The sequence below is a fragment of the Euprymna scolopes genome, chromosome 28 (assembly GCF_053919585.1).
Source record: "Euprymna scolopes isolate OS-2025 chromosome 28, ASM5391958v1, whole genome shotgun sequence".
Taxonomy (NCBI): domain Eukaryota; kingdom Metazoa; phylum Mollusca; class Cephalopoda; order Sepiida; family Sepiolidae; genus Euprymna; species Euprymna scolopes.
In genome coordinates this window covers 60,324,309-60,341,372 of record NC_136509.1, presented here as the reverse complement: position 1 = coordinate 60,341,372, position 17,064 = coordinate 60,324,309, and positions in this window count along the sequence as shown.

Here is a 17,064-nt window from a genome sequence, read left to right as displayed (position 1 = left end):
GTATCTCAGTCGGTGCGCCAGGGTTGTCTGCTGTCGCCTTTGTTGTATGTCCTGGCGTTGGAGCCCTTCCTTCACAAGATAAGGGACGAGGTGGCTAGACTAGTCCTGCATGGCATAGCTCTACCTGGCGGCAAAGTTGCCAGGGTGTCTGCATACGCTGATGATGTCACCGTCTTTGTAGGGCGAAGGATCGATGTTAAAGTGGTGATGTAGGCGGTCGCTGAGTATGAAGATGTCACAGGGCCATAATCAATCGCAGCAAGTCCGTTGGTCTGCAGTTGGGCGCCTGGACCGGGGTAAACTCGCTTTTAGGTGAGTTTGGCTGGACGGATGGCCCGGTAAAGACTCTTGGTGTGTGGTTAGGACCTGGACACCTTTGTACATATAATTTTTGTTTTTTGTAAATAATTGGTTTTGCAGAATAAAGCCATCACATACACTAGGGAGACTTTAAGTAGATAAACTCCATGATAAGAATGAGGTATTATGGTGATTGCGTCTTAGTGTAGAGAAACTTAATAAAGTCTTTCAAAGACCTACCTAATAAATAGTAATGACCCTCGAACCCCCACTTCCCCCTATTGGCCTTGTGCCTAAGTGCTTTAGACCCCAAATGAGGCTCTGGCAGTAGATAATGCCAGGGCCAAACACCAAACAAAACAAAACAAAAAAAAAGTAGAAAAGAGGCTTGCCTTTTTTCTGTTGTTCTCGGCATTGCGCCTAGAGCAACACTCCACCCACTTGACCAGATTTTTGGCCATTTAAGGGTTCTTTTTTGGACCGACCCCTTCTTTGGGGGACTGGACCAGCACTTTTCGCCCCCTTTTGGGGCAACCCACTAATTGTTTTGCTTTCTTTCTCTTTCAGATAGTCCGGGTCTAGCTAGCGCTTAAGCAGCCGGCAGGGCCGAGGGAAACCAACGTGCCTTTTTAGGCGAAGGCCCCCTTGGTTACCAAATCAGCGGGCACTAGTTGGACTCAGAGTCAACAACATAGATGGAGCAGGCCTCTGCTCCTGCCACCCTGGGGGACACCCCGGGTGTAGCGTTCGAGAACGGTTCAGGGGGTGCCATCCCAAAAGGCACCACCAGTACGAGAAGGGTTTCCAGCTCGATCGGTTCGGAGTTGGGGGTTGCCGCCCCAAAGGGCAACCAGGTGCATTCGGGTACGAGTGAAGCAGCGGCCGGTAGGGTGACAGTCGCAGGGGTTGCCACCCCCAAAAAGCAACCCCAGGTCGAGGTCAAGGTTGTGGTCGGTTTCCGGGAATGCCACCCCAAAAGGCCCCTCCAGGACGGTCTTGAGGGACGCCACACCCAGAGGTTCGAGAGAGAATGTGGCAGTCGTAGCTGTCACCCGAGATGAAGCGAAGAAGGTGGCAGCCATAAACTCCACCTAAGGCAAAGGTACGATGACCACCCAAGACGAAGCAGAGAGTGCAGTAGTGGTGGAGGTCACCCCATACGAGGAAGCAGGCCCCTTCTCGATGCCAGACATGGAGGGAGTGACTCTGTGGAGAGTGTCAGTGGACGTAGGGACCTTAAGTCGAGAACAGGAATTGGAAATGTGGAAGAAATTGGTCGCAACAACCCCAGAGGCCGACCAAGTGGAAGAGTTGTACAAGAAATTGGAATTCATTTTTTTGAGATGAGCATTATATGTTAATTTTTTATTTCGGACTATTAGTCTCATCTTTATTAGTTGTTGTTTTTGGATCTTTTTATTGGTTCACAACGTTTCGGCCAACGTTGAATCTCTACGGTTCCAGATGAACATTGTCTGAAGATAGCGGTTTCAATCCCACCCAAAGCGTGCCAGAGGTTAATTGGTCAAAAATGTGGTGAGATGACAACAACTACGGATGGCAGTGATGGCTGAGAATGCAGTTAGGAGATTCGAAGTTCCTATCCGTCGCGGTTACCACCTGACGAAGGCCAGAGGAAGTTGGCCGAAACGTTGTGAACAAATAAAAAGATCCAAAAACAACAACTAATAAAGATGAGACTAATAGTCCGAAATAAAAAATAAAAATTAGTTGTACAAGAAATCGGCTAAAAAGAAGAACAGGCGTCGGTCAAATGTTGGTCGGTTTTGAACGATGATGCATCGACGCCGCCAACAACGCAGACCCAATCCGAGAAAAGCACCCATCTACAATGATCACCTCCGCAGATTTTACTTTTCTCAGCCCCTCTCCCGATGGTTCTCGGGAGAGGGGCTGAGAAAAGTAAAATCTGCGGAGGTGATCATTGTAGATGGGTGCTCCCCTAGAGAGGGGGGCTTTACCAGTGCAACGCCAGGCAGTGCGGCCGATTGGCCGGCCCTTTCAGCGACTGATTGTTCACCAATTCCACCAGGACAGAAGACACCCACCCAGAGTCAGTCAACAGCCAGTATGCCAAGTGAACCCGTCAAGACGGCGACGACTTGGGGATCCCAGGAGGGCTGGAAAAAGAACGCAAAATATTACCAGGATCTTTTTAATAATAAGTTCCAGGACTATGTCAAAGGTAATGTGCTCAAGGTGAGGCCAGGAAGATTGGAGGATATAAGACAGCGATCAGTCTCCCTGGTAACGTTCGGCGTAAAAGAAAAAGGTATCACCAGAATCCCCAAGGAGAAAATGATGGAGATTTTAGGCGAGCTGAAGATCCCCGCCCAGTATGCGGTCAGGAGGTATGCCACGTGGGAGATCCTTTTACCTACAATAGAGGAAGCGGAGAGGTTGGCAAGAGGAGACCTCACATGGAGGAATTATAAGTTAAAGACCGAATACCTGTCCAAGAGAAGAACCAATGTGACTATAAAGGGAGTGCCATGCTTCGTGGTAGAGGATCAGCTGGGTGCAACACTAGCCCAATATGGAGATGTGGAAAAAGTAAAGGCAGTAATAGGCCCCCGAAACATCAGATCCGGAGAATACAAGATCGAGATGTGGGTAGACAGAAAAGGATTTTACACCATCCCTTCCCAGCTGACGTGTGAGGGCTGGCAGATGACGGTGATCATAGAGGGACGACGGCAGCACTGTTGGCAATGTCACAAACCAGGGCATATGTCCCGTTTTTGCCCCGAAAAGGAAGCACCGAAGAAGACGAAAGAAGTCGGGAAGAAGACACCAGAGGAAACGGAGGAAAAACAGAAGGAGCCGGAAAGACATGAAGAAGCCACATGGAGCCAGGTTGCAGGCAAAAAAGGGAAGAAGCAGGAAGATGCGGCCCCACAAACAACAATAAGAGGAGCGACAGGGACGGCCAAGAGAAAACTCCGGGTGAGCTCCTCCAAGTCGGAGGGAGAAGAGGAAGCGACAAAAACGAAGCCAGCAGGAAAGAGAGAAAGAAAAGACAAAGACACTGAGCCTCCAACATCGAACCTCCACGAGGAAGCTTAGCCCACCCCTCCCCTAATAAACACACCTGAGGAGCAAAGTGAAGCTCTGAGAAAATATGTTCCAGCCTCAACCGAGGTAGAGATGGAAGAAGAAAGCAAGAAGAAAGACCGAAAAGACCAACAAGAGGCGCCCCCCAGAGAGGGAAAAACAAGAAAATTTCCTTTCTGGCCAGGGGAGCGGCTCTGTGAAGTAAGTGCAGACGAGACGACCGGCGACCTCAAGGTCCAGCAAAGGTTGACGGGAAGGAGGTCGCCGATCCTCGCAATTTTGCAGAAGCAGCGCAACTAATCACCTTCGTGAGTCTAAACAAAGGAGGAATAGCCAAAGCCTTGTGGAGGATGTTGGAGGCAGGAAAAACAACCTTCAAGATCAACGGGGAGCACCCATCGATGGGGCAGATAGCTCAAAAATGTGAAGGGAGGGTCCCTATTTATGTTCACCCCTCCTTCTATAGGGCACTAAAAGTGATGTTTCCCTTGGACATGGGGGGGGGGGTCTGGCGCAAGACGGATGGCTTATGTCTGACCTGCTCACAGGCAGTCTCTGTCAGACCTTTGACGTCCTTACTCCCGAGGACTACAGACCCTTAGTTGACGAATACTTCTAGTTAGGGAAACATGGCTACGGGCTTGAACCTAGCTAGTTTAAATGTGAGGGGCATGAGATCCCGACGCAAGGCTGCTCGCGTGCTAAGGGATCTCGTGGCCCTTGAGGTAGATGTAGCTGCACTGCAGGAGACCCACTTTGTTGGGGCCGGGGATTGCGATGTGCTGGTGAACGACTTTGACGTTTACTCAGCATATGGCAATCACCGTAGCTGTGGGGTTTCTGTTCTAGTTAGTCGCACACTGTCTGCGGGGGTTACCGTTGTTCACACGGACGATCATGGGAGGCTGGTCGTGGTCGATATTGCTGTTAAAAGCGGTGCGTTCCGGATCGTGGCAGTTTATGCGCCCAACATCCAAAGCGAGAGGGTTTCCTTTTTTCGGCGGGTGGAGGTGTTTCTCTCTTCGGGTCCGGAGCGGATAGTTTTAATGGGGGACTGGAATGCCGTCCTGGACCTCAATATAGATATTTAGTGGGTCGGATCAGTGTGATAGCAGCCTGTCTGACCTGATGGCCTCATACGATCTAGTCGACAGGTTCCGTCTGGATCACCCCGGGAGGGAGATGTGGACGTGGCATGGTATTACAGCCCTCTGTCCGAGCACATACTTGGACAGAATGTTCATTAGAAGGGGTGACATAGATTTCCTATCTTGTCCACGTTCCACTGGCTAGGTCATTCGGACCACAAACTCGTGTTGGCCCGTTTGATATTAGGTAATAGGCCTAGGTTGGTAGGCTACTGGAAGTTGAACGTCTCCTTGTTGGAGTTGGCCGACTTCCGGGAGCAGCTGACGTCACTTATTCAGAGGGAGTTAGTGGGGGCGGTTACCGGGAGTAGCTGGTGGGTTAAGCTTAAGACTACCATTAGGCTCTTTTGTGTCCAATGTAGCCAACGCCTCACATTAACTACGCGCGGACCAAAAGACACCTAGATGATAGACTGACCCGGGCGGTGGCAGTAGGGGACTCCCTAGAATTAGCTCTAGTTAAGGAGGACCTGAGTCGCTTGGCTAGTGAGCGATACGCAGGTCAGGCAGTTAGAGCTAGGTTAAAAAGAGTCTCCAACGAAGCCATGAATGTTGACGCTGTTGAGCGTAAGGCCGCCCTAAGACGCAGCTCGGATGGGTACATTCGGGAGATGAAAAACCTGGAAGGGCGCTCTCTCGAATCGGCATGGGAGATCTGCAATGGGTTTCGTCAACATTTGAAGGAACGCTTCACCCAACTACCCAGACTCCGTGGCCAGGAGTTTGGCAGCTATTTAGCTGGCTCTCCCCGCCTTACTGTGGACCGAGCGGCTAGCTGCGAGGGGATGGTTACGGAGCGTGAGGTCATTACTGTGTTGAAGCAGGTTGGCTGCAACAAATCTCCGGGTCTCAATGGTTTGCCCTACGAACTGTTCTTGAGGCTGTCGCCCATGTTTGTGCCCCTTCTGACGGGCGTGTTTAACCACTGGTTTGCCCAGGGCTCGATCCCGAGGCAGGTTACCAAAGGAGTGGTAATGCCTCTGAAGAAGGGGGATCAACATGAAGAGGGGAATCTAGACGATTATAGGCCCATTACTCTGCTTAACGCAGACTTCAAGATTTTGTCCCACATTCTGGCGAACCGACTGCAGGTTGTTATAGGTTACTTGGTCGAGCCGAATCAGAACTATGCTGTGAAGGATCGATCAATTTAGAACAATTTGCACTTAGTTTGCACGATCATAGAGGGTTTAGAAGACGACACGGAAGCCGCGCTGATCAATTTAGATCAGTCCAAGGCGTTCGATAGCATCGACCATGGGTTCTTGAGAGCTGTTGTAGAAACTGCCGGCTGTGGTCCGGACTTCCCCAAGTGGGTCTCTGCTCTGTATCGTGATCCCACGGTAGTGGTGCAAGTCAATGGTAGGCTGTCGGAGTCCTTTGGGGTCTCTCGGTCGGTGCGGCAGGGTTGCCCACTGTCGCCTCTGTTATATGTCCTGGTGTTGGAGCCCTTCCTTTGCAAATTAAGGGACGAGGTGGCGAGACTAGTCTTGCGTGGCATAGCTCTACCTGGTGGAAAATTTGCCAGGGTGTCCGCGTACGCTGATGACGTCACCATGTTTGCTGCATGACGTAGCGATATTGAAGCGGTGATAGAGGCGATCGCTGAGTACGAAGATGTCACTGGGGCCGTGATCAATCGCAGCAAGTCCGTTGGCCTGCGGTCGGGCGCCTGGATCAGGGTAAACTCACTTCCAGGTGCGTTCGGCTGGACGGATGGCCCGGTTAAGATCCTCGGAGTGTGGTTCAGGCCTGGACTTCAGCTGGACTTCAGCTGGATTGGTCGGAGGTACAGACAAAGGTCGAGTCGTCAGTAGGGACTTGGATTCGGAGGAAATTCTCCTTGAAGGGTCGTGCCGAGGCATGTGCAACATACGTGTTTCCGCTGATCCTTTACCGCTTGTCTGTTCTTCCCCTGCCTGTGGACTGCTGTAAGACTTTAGAGCGCCTTCTATTTAAACTTCTGTGGAAGGGAGGAAAGCCGTATGTCTGTAGGAGGCTTAGGAATGCCTGACCTACAAAGTCATAAGCATGCCAAAAGATTGGTGTTCCTGAGTCGGACACTGATAGAGGAAACGCATTGGGTACCAGTCGTGGAGCAAGCCTTTCCACGGCTCATATCCGACCCCGCCACTGAAGGTCAAAGAAGAAGACCGGCGGGGGAATCGTGTTTCCTTACCGATTGCCAAGCCACCCTTAGAGCATTGCCAGGGTCCAGTGACCTTGCACGGTCTAGGAGGAGGCTATATGAGGAATTAGTGGTGGGTACCGCGAAAGATCTGCTGGAGGAGCGGCTGCATCTGTCGAGGGGGGAAGTTCTCTCATTTTGGAGTTGGGCGTCTACCAGTAGCTATCTGAATAATTTCGAGTTTTCCATCATGTGGAGGCTAGTCCAGGACGTGCTGCCACTCTTTGGCAAACTAGCCAGGGATTTCAGGGACAAAGACTACTATTTTCCCCCATGCCCACGCTGCAACGACGAAGAGGAGGAGGAGGAGACGAGAGAACATACGTTCTTTCATTGCAGGGGAGTGCGGAGTCTCTGGGAATATGTCGGAGAGGTAACAGCTCGCATCGACCCCGAGCGGTTGGTGCCACTTGATTTAGCGTACGTTGTCAACAATGTGGACCCGCCATTTGCCAGGGAGAAACGGGCGGTGTTTCTAGAGATTCTAGCTGTAGCTAAATTAGTGACGTGTGTTTCACGTCTGGGCATTGTCTATGAGGGGCGATCTGTTTTGGATCACTACCTGGTTGTTTATTTTAAGCATCAACTTAAAATGAAGATCAGATGCGATTGGGAAAGATTGCACCGCATAGACTTTGATAGGAGATGGGTGCACAACACTAGCTTGTGCATCTGATGAGGCGCTAGGTTAGAGTTCATGTTTCCACCCTAGTGGTATTGGTCCTGAGGTGCTGGGGTTTTTTTCTTTCTCGGAACCCAGCCCTTTGGTTAAACAAAGTTCACTTTGGATCATGGGTAGATGTTAGATAGTTAGGCCTTGTAACCACCAAGCATGGAAAAGATGTACTTTATTAGGGCCTAGACTAGGGTGCATATGAGTGTTGATCCCGTTCCTGAGCCTTTTATTTTTTTGTAGCAGGCACTAGGAGAGCTTCCAAAGATGTCCAGTCCACCTGTTTGTTTGTCCCCGGTCCGTTTTTGCCCTTTACGTACTATATCTTGGAAGACGCCGTCCATCCCTGATGACCCCAAACCTAAGTTATTTTCGCGGAAGTGCTGTCCTTTAGATCCTCCACTCCCCACTAGGGAACGACCTGCTTGTTTTCACCTCTCCCCTTGGAGAGAGGACCAGAAGACAGTGGGCGTTCCATTTGATGATCAGCAGCGTAGGAAGGGAGGGCCCCCTTACTAACCCGCCTTCATAGGCATTTTCTTCATTTATTTTATTTTTCTTTCTTTCTTTGGGTGTTTATTAGTTTGCCCCCTTCCCCATCATCTCACCCCCATCAATAAAATAAAAAAAAAATTTTTTTAAACCTTGTTTTGTATATATTAAAGTTTTTCTTTTTGTAAATAGAAATTTTCTCTTTTAAACAGGAAGAATGTCACCCGCCATACCGTAAGCTGGGGAGCTGTTGTTTTAAGTAGGTCCTGGTAAGAATGTAGGCGGTTGTGTACAGAATGATAGAGATTCTAGTATAGGTGTTTTCTTAATAAAGTACTTACTTTTCAACCAAAGTCTAGCATAGTTCTTAGTAATGACCCGGTTTTTTTCCCCAACCCCCTTACTGGCTCTGGTGCCTAAGCTCTTTCGCACCCCAAATAAGGCCTTGGCAGCAGATAATGCCAAGGCCGGGGCTGAAAGGCTAAATAATCTTGGCCTTCAGGCCGGGATCAAAGTGTAGTATCTGTTCTGGCAGATACTGCAAGCAAAGACCATATGTGGGGGTAAACCCACATATAATACCTTGGTCAATGTAAGGGCAACCCTTCATACCAATTGTCACTATCCTGATCCCGTTCTCCTCGGGTAGTTGGTCCCCATTTCCACTTCAATCCTCACATTAAAAATCGGCCTTGTGCCTAATTTGCTCCGTGGGGATGCAAATAAATACCTTGCCTTTTTTCTGTTGTTCTTGGCCTTCGGGCCGAGATCAAAGTGTAGTATCTGTTCCGGCAGATACTGCAAGCAAAGACCTTATTTGGGGGAAACCGCACATATAAGACTATTGGCCTTGCAGCAAACAGTTATTGACCAACGTAGGGGAGACCCTTCATACCAATTGTCACTATCCAGCTCCCCTACTCCCCGGGAAGTTGTACCCCATTTCCCCTTTACACTCACTTTGAAAATTGGCCTTGTGCCTAATTTGCTAGGTGGGGGAGCAAATAAATACCTCGCCTTTTATCTGTTGTTCTTGGCCTTCGGACCGAGATCAAAGTGTAGTATACACCGGCAGATACTGCAAGAAAAGACCATATGTGGGAGCAATCCTACATATAAGACCTTGGTCAATGTAGGGGCCAACCTTCATACCAATTGTCACTATTCAGCTCCCATTTCCCACCCATCAGGAGCTGGTCCCCTTTTCCCTCCCCCTTCCCTCTCTCTCCACATTAAAAATGGCCTTGTGCCTAATATGCTCAGTGGGGAAGCAAATAAATACTTCTTGGCCTATGGGCCCGATCAAAGTGTAGTATCTGTTCTGCAGATGCTGCACTTAACTTAATTTGACCCAGTCAATGGAGGGAACCCCTCTATACTGGGACAATTACTATTTTTGGACCAACCCAGAGTGCCCCTTTAGCCTTTTTTGGGGGGAGCAGTTTAACCCTACATTAAAAATGACCTCGTGTCACATTTTGCTTTGGTGGAAAAGCAAATAAATACTAATAGAAAAGAGGGTGTTTAATATGAATATCAAAACACACAAAAGAAAAACGAATTTATGGGAGTATATATGTATATGTGTGTATGTGTGTATATATGTAGAATATATACATTTATATCTATCCACACACAAACACACACACATATATGTGTGTGTGTATATGTGTATATATGTAGAATGTATACATTTATATCTATCCACACACAAACACACACACACACACACATATATATATATATATATATATATATATATATATATATATATATATATATATATATAAAATAAAATAAAAAAATAACAATTAAATTTACCAAAATGATCCAAGATGGTAAAACTAAAGTATATTATAAATATTAAAGAATTAATATTTATAAAGTTATTTCAGCCAGATGTAAAAGCTCGATAAAACCAAATAGGAGATAGAGCTTATAATACGAGCAAACAGTTAATAAATCATGTTAAAAAACATTTTGAAAAAGAGGTAAAAACATATTTAATCTTAAAAGGAAACACTTGATAAGTGGATAGTCCTTAATCTGCAGAGTTTTGAAGAAATACTTTCCTTCTCATCAAAGGGTAGGAATTAGAAAAATGCGGGATCGGATTTTGATACAAAAGTATTTGATGAAAGAACAAGTAAGTCAAAGATCTTATTTGATAACAAAAAAGTGAAGCAGAGGGAAATGGTGAAGAAAAAGGTGATTACATGTGAATGGATAGTCTGGTGAAAGATAAATAATCCAATGACGGTAAAATCCAAAAATATAACTTCAAGAAAGTTAATTGAATTTCCATTTGCACAAGTAAAATCCAAGGAAATGCTTTTCACACTGCTGCCGAGATATAAATATAAATAAGAAAGATCAGGGAAGAAAAAGAAGAGGAAAAAAATTAAATGGTGATAGAATTAAATATAAAATATAAAAACAAATGTCAAAATGACCCAGACAGGAAATGCATTTACTTACTTACCTTCTTGCCTTTTCCTGAATTTGCAGATACCGGCCATCCTCTCCCCTTAAATAATTTTTATTTCTTATTTTATATTTTATTTTTTATTTATTTATTGTTTATTTATTTTCTATTTATTTATTTATTAATTAATTAATTTTCCATTTATTGTCTTTTAACAACTCTTGCTGACATTTTCTTAAGTAATAACCTGTACATTTCAGTTGACCTATATTATTTTGCTCTGTATATTTTTTCATGCCTTTTAACATTTCCTGTCTGGGTCATTTTGACATTTGTTTTTATATTCTATATTTAATTCTATCACCATTTAATTTTTTTCCTCTTCTTTTTCTTCCCTGATCTTTCTTATTTATATTTATATATCGGCAGCAGTGTGAAAAGCATATCTTATTTTTCTTTTATTAATATTATTGGAATTTTTCCTCTTTTCCCTTGTACATATTTGTGAATTATTCCATGAATTTCAGCCTTTGGATTATTTTGGACCATCTTCCAATTACGGGATTTCCTTGGATTTTACTTGTGCAAATGGAAATTCAATTAACTTTCTTGAAGTTATATTTTTGGATTTTACCGTCATTGGATTATTTATCTTTCACCAGACTATCCATTCACATCTAATCACCTTTTTTTTCATAATATTCCCTCTGCTTCACCTTTTTGTTATCAAATAAGATCTTTGATTTACTTGTTCTTTCATCAAATACTTTTGTATGCAAAATCCGATCCCGCATTTTTCTAATTCCTTCCCTTTGATGAGAAGGATAGTATTTCTTCAAAACTCCGCAGATTAAGGACTATCCCCTTATCAAGTGTTTCCTTTTCAGATTAATGTTTTTAACTCTTTTTCAAAGTGTTTTTAACATGTTTTATTAACTGTTTGCTCATATATATATAAAATAAAAATTACAATTAAATTTACCAAAATGATCCAAGATGATAAAATTAAAGTATATTATAAATATTAAAGAATTAATATTTATAAAATTATCTCAGCCAGATGTAAAAGCTCAATAAAACCAAATAGGAAATAGAGCTTATAATACGAGCAAACAGTTAATAAAATATATTTAAAAACACTTTGAAATGACTTAAAAACATATTTAATCTGAAAAGGAAACACTAGATAAATGGATAGTCCTTAATCCACGGAGTTTTAAAGAAATACTTTCCTTCTCATCAGAGGGTAGGAATTAGCAAAATGGGGTTGTTTATTAAAATTCATATTATAACCCTTTTTTTTCTATCTATTTAAAAAGAATATACATCTTAGTTTATATATGGGTCGTGGAATCGCATTTACTAGCAAAAGATCTAGTTAATTTGCATATTCTTTTAAACTTTAATTAATTCCCTATTAGTTTTTCCGTTTTTCTTAATGGATCATCATCCTTAGTTAACTATTACGTGTAATTATATTTATGCAGATATTCTACATTCTTGTGTTATATTTGCATGAAAAGCTTATAGTAAACACAAACCTCTTTCTATATATATTTATGTGTACGTATATATATATTTGTTTAAAATATTTTGCCTACCTCTGTCAGTTTTCTTTCTACAGACATACAACGTAATATATAACGTGTTGAACGTCTAACAACATCATTTTTGAACCAACCTAATATTTGAGAGAAAATCGGTGCAAAAGTGTGAAAATTAATGAAATGGAATTTGCCAGATGCAGGTTGAACGACGAATATCCATGCGTAACGTAATAGCTATTGGTTCTTGTTTTAATTTTTAGCCTTGCAGCAAGCATGTCTTCATAGCTCAGGCTATGAACGTCAAAGGAAAAAGTAAACCGTAAGCAAAACGTTTGAGTTTATTCTTGGTGGTGGCGGACGAGCCATTTTTTTAATTTATTTTTTTTTACTTTTTAAAAATCATTATTGTATATCGGGTCCAATATAATCTATAATAGCTATAAAAGTGAAAATGTCTGTCTGCCTGTCTACCAAATAACTCAATTTTCGGTCTACAGACTCGAGATATGACATAAGGGTTATTGAGTTTTGGGAAAATCGTTTTAATCCGTTTTCGGCCAGAAATTTGGCTGTCAAGGGATCAAAGTTCGACGATTTGACCTTTGAAAACTCTACCAAACTCCTCCGTCAATTTGGGTCTAAAGACTTGAAATTTAAAATGTAGGTTACTTGGGCATGGATCTAACTTTATAATTAGATTTTAGCCAAAGATAAATAAATGTAAAGGGTGCAAAATTGGGGTCAAAGTTAAAATATAATTTGACTTTTGCAGTGTCTACCAAATTACTCAGCCAATTTCTAGTCTGAACATTTGAAATTTTATATAAAGTGTATTCAGAGATTTTTATTTTACATAAAGTGTATTCAGAGATTTTTATTTTACATAAAGTGTATTCAGAGATGGGCCAAGCTGTCTAATCGGTTATAGTCGAAAATTTGAGCTACCAAGGGGTCACAGTTCAAAGGATTTGACCTTTGCTGTGTCCAGCAAACTACTCATCAAATTTTGGGGCGAAATATTTGAAATTGTATATAACGGGTATTCAGACATGCGACAAGGATTTTAATATGTTTGGGGAAAAGATTTAGCTGCCAAAAGGTCAAAGTTGAAAGTGTTGACCTTTGCAGATTCTACCAAACAGCTCCGCCAATTTTGGGTCTAAACATCATAAATGTAGGTAACTTGGACATAAGTCAAACATTTTATTTTGATTTGAAACCAAAACAATAAATGTTAAGGGATTTAGGTCAGAGTTTAAAAATATGTATCTCTGCTGTCTCTACGAAATTACTCAGACAATTTTTGGTCTAAACATCTGAAATTTTACATAAAAGTATATTCACACATAGGGCAAGTCATGAACAGTACAAAGGACGCGAGCAAAGTTGGGCAGAAATGCAAGTAGTAAATAAGGTTGGTTTTGAGAGTAATAGTAAATTAACAGGAAATAATTTTGGGTTTGAGATTAATAGTGAATAAGAATAATTAAGTTTAGAGTTTAGAATAAATAGTAAATAGGTAGCAAATAATTTGGGGTTCAAGATTAATAGTGAATTATAAGTAAATTAGTTTGGAGTTGAGAAAAAATTAAATTAATAGCAAATAATATTGGGTTTGAGATTAATAGTGAATAATTAATAAATAAGTTTGGATTTGAGAACAATAGTAAATTAATATCAAATACTTTTAGGTTTGAGATTAATAGTGAATTAATAGCAAATAAGTTTGCAGTTGAAAAAATACTAAATTAATATCAAATAATTTTGGTTTGAATAGTGAATTAAAAGTAATTGGTTTTGGTTTGAATAGTGAATTAAAAGTAAATAAGTTGGAGTTGATAAAATAGTAAATAAATAACAAATAATATTGGGTTTGAGATTAATAGTGAATTATTAGTTAACAAGTTTGGATTTGAGAACAATAGTAAATTAATAGCAAATAATTTTGGGTTTGAGATGAATTTATCTATCTATCTAAAATTGTGTCTAAAATTGACAGAGTATTTGCGTAGGGAAATGTACACAGACAGACAAAGAGGCACACAGATACAGATATGTTCACTTTTATATCTATAAAAGTGAACATATCTGTATCTGTGTGCCTGTTTGTCTAGCATTTCAGCCTGGCGTTGCCCGGGTGTTTGGAGGTGTATGTTGAGCAAAAAAAAAAAAAAAAAAAAAAAAAGTGGTAGTAGGAAGGCAGGCTCGAACCCATACTGCAAAGGAGGAAAAGAACGGGAAAAACATGACGTCTTTGCTGTTACGACCACCGCCAAACCGGAAGTGACGTAGTTTTAAATTAAGACTAGACAATCGAAACGAGAGGATGACTTTCAAAAATATGGGGAAAAAACGACCCCCCTGTAGAAAAGTGCCTAGTTGAAGGTGAAGATATTAATATTTTTGGCCAATTTTTCGATCTGGAGAAAATCCGTCGCCTCTGTCGAAAGTGTTCGGCAGACATGCAAACATGCATACATACATACATACGTATTAGTAACTAAAAATTTTCCACCCAAACCATTTAAAAAGCTGGCCCTATCTCTGAATACCCTTTATGTTAAATTTCAAATGTTTAGACTAAAAATTGTCTGAGTAATTTGGTAGAGAACGCAGTGATCAAATTTTTTTTAAATTTGAACCCTTAACATTTATTGTTTTTGGCTCAAATCAAGTTATTAAGTTAGATCCATGTCAAAGGAATCTATATCTAAAATTTCAAGTGTTTAGACCCAAAATTATTGCAGAAGTTTGGTAGAGTTCTCAAAGGTCAAATCGTTGAACTTGGACCCCTTAATAGCCAAATTTCTGGACGAAAACCGATCACATAGATTTTCCCAAATCTCAGTACCCTGTATATCAAATTTCGAGTCTGTAGACTAAAAATTGACAGAATTATTGTGAAGGAAAATGTACACAGACATTGGGAAAATCTTTATAATCCATTTTCGGTCAAAAATTTGGCTGTTAAGGGGTCAAAGTTCAACGATTTGACATTTGAGAACTCTACCAAACTCCTCCGACAATTTTGCGTCTAAAAAATTGAAATCTTAGATATAGGTTCCTTGGACATGGATCTAGCTTAATAACTTGATTTGACACCAAAACAATAAATGTTCAGGGGTCATAATAGAGGTCAAAGTTAAAAAAAAATTGACCTCTGTGGTCTCTACCAAATTATCCAGACAATTTCTGGTCTAAACATTTGAAATTTTACATAAAGAGTATTCAGACATGCAGCAAACTTTTTAATCAGTTTTTTGGCGAAAAGTTGTCTGGCAAGAGGTCAAAGTTTAGAGTTGACCTTTGCAGATTCTTAACAACAAAATTTTTGCCAATTCCTTCGCCAATTTTGGGTCTAAACACTTCAAATTTTAGATGTCGATTACTTGGACATGGGTCAAACATTTTGATTTAATTTGAGTCAAAAACAATAATATTAAGGAGTAAAAATTGGGGTCAAAGTTTTAAAAAAATTGACGTCTGCAGTCTCTACCACCTTTTCTCTATGGTAGTTAAGGAAACCTATTATATAAATTTGGCTGTTAAGGGGTTAAAGTTCAACAATTTGACCTTTGAGGACTCTACCAAACTCCTCCGAAAATGTTGGGTCTAAATACTTGAAATTTTAGATATAGGTTCCTTCCTTAATAACTTGATTTGAGCCCAAAGCAATAAATGTTAGGTGGTGATAATAGGGGTCAAAGTTAAAAAAATTGACCGTTTTTTTTGTTTTTGGGGTTTTTTTTTTGTTCAGCATACACCTCCAAACACTTGGGCAACGCCGGGCACCCATTCTAGTATATCTATAAAAGTGAAAATGTGTGTGTGTGTGTGTGTGTGTGTGTGTGTGTGAGAGAGAGTGTGTGTGTGTACATTTTCCTACCAAATAATTCTGTCAGCAGACTCGAAATTTGACATACTAGGTATTGAGATTTGGGAAAATCTTTTGAATTGTGTTTCGGCCAAAAATTTTGATGTTAAGAGTCAAAGTTCAACGATTTGACCTTTGAGAACTCTACCAAACTCCTCCGCCAATTTTTTGTTTAAACTCTTGAAATTTTAGATATACGTTCCTTGGACATGGATCTAACTTTATAATTTGATTTGAGCCTAAAGCAATAAACGCTAAGGGGTCATAATTGGGGTCAAAGTTTTTAAAAATTTGACCTCTGCGGTCTCTACGAAATTACTCAGCCAATTTTTGGTCTAAAAATTTGAAATTTTAAATCAAAAGAGTATTCAGATATAGTGCAAGCTTCTTAATCGGTTTTTGGCCGAAAAGTTGGCTGCCAATGGGTCAAAGTTCAAAAGATTTGACCTTTGTGCTCTCTATTAAACTATTAAGCCAATTTTTGGTCTCAACATTTGAAATTTTACATAAAGGGTACTCAGACATGCAGCAGGCCTTTTATTCAAGAGGTCAAGGTTGAAATAGTTGGCAATTGTTTAACTTTGAATTCAGCAAATTTTTTTTGTAATTAGTTTCACCTTACGTGTTTTGCGACATAAATCTCAAAATTTAAACTTTTAGCGCCTACATCGTTTTTCCACTGAACGCGTCATATATATATATGTGTGTGTGTGTGTGTGTGCGCGCGCGCAGGTGTGTGTGTGTGTGTACGCGCAGGTGTGTGTGTGCGCGCGCAGGTGTGTGTGTGCGACGTAAGTGGCAAAAGTTGAAATTTTGAGATTCGCATCTTTTTCTTTATCTTTATAGATTGCAGTTTGTCAAATTGCAGAAAGTCTATGCTACTAAATATTAACTAGTTCATTGTTTTCCTGTTGTATTTATGTTGCATTACATTTAACTAGCAATTTTCCATTGTGAAGAGTTTTTATTTGGGGGGGGGGCTTTTTGATTTGAAGTTATTTTTTTATATTGACGTTAACTCTAAGGATATTTCAATTAAAAGTCAAATATGAAAATGTAAAAATTATAGATGAATAGAAGAAAATCAAATGAGGTATAGGTTGTTTAAAAATTTAGCTTAAATTTGCGGTTTTTTAAAAAATGCCAAGTGCAGATTTCTTTTTCGCGCCACTATATGTGTGTGGGGGGGTGTTTAAACAAACGTTATAAAAGACGATAGAAAGCTCCGGTTTGATTAGACCTTTTTTTCTGTGTGTGGATCAAAAGAATGGATACAAGTTCTGTGTGTAGTTCAATGTTGGCCGCGGTGTTGTTTTTGTCTTTCAAAATAGACACATTCAGA